The following is a 5,078-nucleotide window of genomic DNA, read 5'->3' on the forward strand; positions in this document are numbered from 1 at the left end:
TCCTCGTCACGTCCGGGATCTCATCCGGGACTCCGAACAACCTTCGGTAACCACATACTATTTCCCATAACAACTCTAGCGTCACCGAACCTTAAGTGTGTAGACCCTACGGGTTCGGGAACCATGCAGACATGACCGAGACACATGTTCCACGATGATCTCATCAGATGAACCACGATGTCGGGGATTCAATCAATCCCGTATACAATTCCCTTTGTCCACCGGTATGTTACTTGTCCGAGATTCGATCGTCGGTATCCCAATACTTTGTTCAATCTCATTACCGGCAAGTCTCTTTACTCGTTCCGTAACGCATGATCCCGTGGCTAACTCATTAGTCACATTGAGCTCATTATGATGATGCATTACCGAGTGGGCCCAGAGATACCTCTCCGTCACACGGAGTGACAAATCCCAGTCTCGATTCGTGCCAACCCAACAGACACTTTTGGAGATACCTGTAGTGCACCTTTATAGCCACCCAGTTACGTTGTGACGTTTGTTACACCTAAAGCGGGAGTTGCACAATCTCATGGTCTAAGGAAACGATACTTGACATTAGAAAAGCTCTTAGCAAACGAACTACACGATCTTGTGCTATGCTTAGGATTGGGTCTTGTCCATCACATCATTCTCCTAATGATGTGATCCCGTTATCAATGACATCCAATGTCCATGGTCAGGAAACCATAACCATCTATTGATCAACGAGCTAGTCAACTAGAGGCTTACTAGGGACATGTTGTGGTCTATGTATTCACACATGTATTATGGTTTCCAGTTAATACAATTATAGCATGAACAATAGACAATTATCATGAACAAGGAAATACAATAATAACCATTTTATTATTGCCTCTAGGGCATATTTCCAACACCTACGTACCCCCAAACTACCAGATACGGAGCCAGAAACCTAATTCCACCGCCGCAACCTTCTGTAACCGTGAGATCCCATCTTGGGGCCTGCTCCGGAGCTCCGCTGGAGGGGGCATCGATCACGGAGGGCTTCTACATCAACACCATAGCCTCTCCGATGATGTGTGAGTAGTTTACCTCAGACCTTCGGGTCCATAGTTATTAGCTAGATGGCTTCTTCTCTCTTTTTGGATCTCAATACAATGTTCTCCCCCTCTCTTGTGGAGATCTATTCGATGTAATCTTCTTTTGTGGTGTGTTTGTTGAGACCGATGAATTGTGGGTTTATGATCAAGTTTATCTAGGAACAATATTTGAATTTTCTCTGAATTCTTTTATGTATGATTGGTTATCTTTGCAAGTCTCTTCGAATTATCAGTTTGGTTTGGCCTACTAGATTGATCTTTCTTGCAATGGGAGAAGTGCTTAGCTTTGGGTTCAATCTTGCAGTGTCCTTTCCCAGTGACAGTAGGGGCAGCAAGGCACGTATTGTATTGTTGCCATCGAGGATAACAAGATGGGGTTTATATCATATTGCATGAGTTTATCCCTCTACATCATGTCATCTTGCTTAAACCGTTACTCTGTTCTTATGAACTTAATACTCTAGATGCATGCTGGATAGCGGTCGATGTGTGGAGTAATAGTAGTAGATGCAGGCAGGAGTCGGTCTACTTGTCTCGGACGTGATGCCTATATACATGATCATACCTAGATATTCTCATAACTATGCTCAATTCTGTCAATTACTCAACAATAATTTGTTCACCCACCGTAAATACTTATGCTCTCAAGAGAAGCCACTAGTGAAACCTATGGCCCCCGGGTCTATTTTCCATCATATTAATCTCCCGACAACAAGCTATTTCTAGTGTCGTTTTTATTTTGTTTTCTTTACTTTGCATCTATATTATTAAAATACCAAAAATATTATCTTATCATATCTATCAGATCTCACTCTCGTAAGTGACCGTGTTGTTGGGGAACGTAGCAGAATTTAAAATTTTCTACGTATCACCAAGATCAATCTATGGAGTCATCTAGCAACGAGAGAGAGGGGAGTGCATCTACATACCCTTGTAGATCGCGCGCGGAAGCGTTCAAGAGAACGGGGTTGATGGAGTCGTACTCGTCGTGATCCAAATCACCGATGATCCTAGCGTCGAACGGACGGCACCTCCGCGTTCAACACACGTACGGAGCGGGGACGTCTCCTCCTTCTTGACCCAGCAAGGGGGGGAGAAGTTGATGGAGATCCAGCAGCACGACGGCGTGGTGGTGGAAGTAGCGGGATTCCGGCAGGGCTTCGCCAAGCGCAAGCGGGGAGGAAGAGGTGTCACGGGAGGGAGGGAGGCACCACGGCTTGGGGTGCTGCTCCCATGCGCCTCCCCACTATATATAGGGGTGGAGGGGGCTGGTTTCTTGCCCTCCAAGTCCATTGGGGCGTTGGCAAAGGTGGGGGAAAGAAATCCCATCATTTCCCTTCCCCACCGATTGTTATCCCCCCTTTTTAGGGATCTTGATCTTATCCCTTCGGGATATGATCTTATTCCTTCTAAGGTGGGATCTTGGTGCACCTTGACCAGGGGTGTGGGGCCTTGCCCCCACTACCCATGTTCATGTGGGTCCCCCCATGCAGGTGGGCCCCACTTCAGAACCTTCTAGAACCTTCCCAGTACAATACCAAAAAATCCCGAACATTTTCCGATGGCTAAAATAGGACTTCCCATATATAAATCTTTACCTTCGGACCATTCCGGAACTCCTCGTGACGTCCGGGATCTCATCCGGGACTCCGAACGACTTTCGGATTTCCGCATACTAATATCTCTACAACCCTAGCGTCACCGAACCTTAAGTGTGTAGACCCTATGGGTTCGGGAGACATGCAGACATGACCGAGACGACTCTCCGGTCAATAACCAACAGCGGGAACTGGATACCCATGTTGGCTCCCACATGTTCCATGATGATCTCATCGGATGAACCACGATGTCGAGGATTCAATCAATCCCGTATACAATTCCCTTTGTCAATCGGTACGTTACTTGCCCGAGATTCGATCGTCGGTATCCCAATACCTTGTTCAATCTCGTTACCGGCAAGTCACTTTACTCGTACCGTAACGCATGATCCCGTGGCTAACTCCTTAGTCACATTGAGCTCATTATGATGATGCATTACCGAGTGGGCCCAGAGATACCTCTCCGTCATACGGAGTGACAAATCCCAGTCTCGATTCGTGCCAACCCAACAGACACTTTCAGAGATACCTGTAGTGCACCTTTATAGCCACCCAGTTACGTTGTGACGTTTGGTACACCCAAAGCATTCCTACGGTATCCGGGAGTTGCACAATCTCATGGTCTAAGGAAATGATACTTGACATTAGAAAAGCTCTTAGCAAACGAACTACACGATCTTGTGCTATGCTTAGGATTGGGTCTTGTCCATCACATCATTCTCCTAATGATGTGATTCCGTTATCAATGACATCCAATGTCCATGGTCAGGAAACCATAACCATCTATTGATCAACGAGCTAGTCAACTAGAGGCTTACTAGGGACATGTTGTGGTCTATGTATTCACACATGTATTACGGTTTCCAGTTAATACAATTATAGCATGAACAACAGACAATTATCATGAACAAGGAAATACAATAATAACCATTTTATTATTGCCTCTAGGGCATATTTCCAACAGTCTCCCACTTGCACTAGAGTCAATAATCTAGTTCACATCACCATGTGATTAACACTCAAAGTTCACATCGCCATGTGACTAATACCCAAGAGTTTACTAGAGTCAATAATCTAGTTCACATCACCATGTGATTAACACTCAATGAGTTCTAGGGTTTGATCATGTTATGCTTACGAGAGAAGTTTTAGTCAACGGGTCTGCAACATTCAGATCCGTGTGTGCTTTACAAATCTCTATGTCATCTTGTAGATGCAGCTACCACGCGCTACTTGGAACTATTCCAAATAACTGCTCTACTATACGAATCCGGTTCACTACTCAGAGTCATCCGGATTAGTGTCAAAGTTTGCATCGACGTAACCCTTTACGACGAACCCCCTTTCCACCTCCATAATCGAGAAAATTCCTTAGTCCACTAGATACTAAGGATAAGTTCGACCGCTGTCATGTGATCCCTTCCTGGATCACTATTGTACCCCTTGACTAACCCATGGCAAGGCACACTTCAGGTGCGGTACACAGCATAGCATATTGTAGAGCCTACGTCTAAAGCATAGGGGACGACCTTCGTCCTTTCTCTTTCTTCTGCCGTGGTCAGGTCTTGAGTCTTACTCAATACTCGCACATTGTAACACAGCCAAGAACTCCTTCTTTGCTGATCTATTTTGAACTCCTTCAAAATCTTGTCACAGTATGTATTCATTTGAAAGTACTATTAAGCGTTTTTGATCTATCCTTATAGATCTTGATGCTCAATGTTCAAGTAGCTTAATCCAGGTTTTCCATTAAAAACACTTTTCAAATAACCCTGGATGCTTTCCAGAAATTCTACATCCTTTCTGATCAACAATATGTTAACAACATATATTCATCAAAAATTCTATAGTGCTCCCACTCACTTCTTTGGAAATATAAGTTTCTCATGAACTTTGTATAAACCCAAAATCTTTGATCATCTCATCAAAGCGTTCATTCCAACTCCGAGATGCTTACTCCAATCCTTAGAAGGATTGCTGGAGCTTTGCATACTTGTTAGCATCTTTCAGGATTGACAAAACCTTCTGGTTGTATAACATACAACCTTTCCTCAAGAAAATCGTCGAGGAAACAATGTTTTGACATCCTATCTGCAAGATTTCATAAATAATGCAGTAACTGCTAATATAATTCTAACAGACTCTTAGCATCGCTACGAGTGAGAAAGTCTCATCGCAGTCAACTCCTTGAACTTGCCGGAAAACATCTTAACGACAAGTCAAGCATTCTTAATGGTGACACTTACCATCATTGCCTGTCTTCCCTTTAAAATCCATCTGTACCCAACAGCCTTACGACCATCAAGTAGTTCTTTCAAAGTCTATACTTTGTTTTCATACATGGATCCTCTCGGATTTTATGGCCTTGAGCCATTCGTCGGAATCCGGGCCCACCATCGCTTCTCCATAGCTCGTA

This window comes from Triticum aestivum, chromosome 6D (assembly GCF_018294505.1).
Source record: "Triticum aestivum cultivar Chinese Spring chromosome 6D, IWGSC CS RefSeq v2.1, whole genome shotgun sequence".
Lineage (NCBI taxonomy): Eukaryota > Viridiplantae > Streptophyta > Magnoliopsida > Poales > Poaceae > Triticum > Triticum aestivum.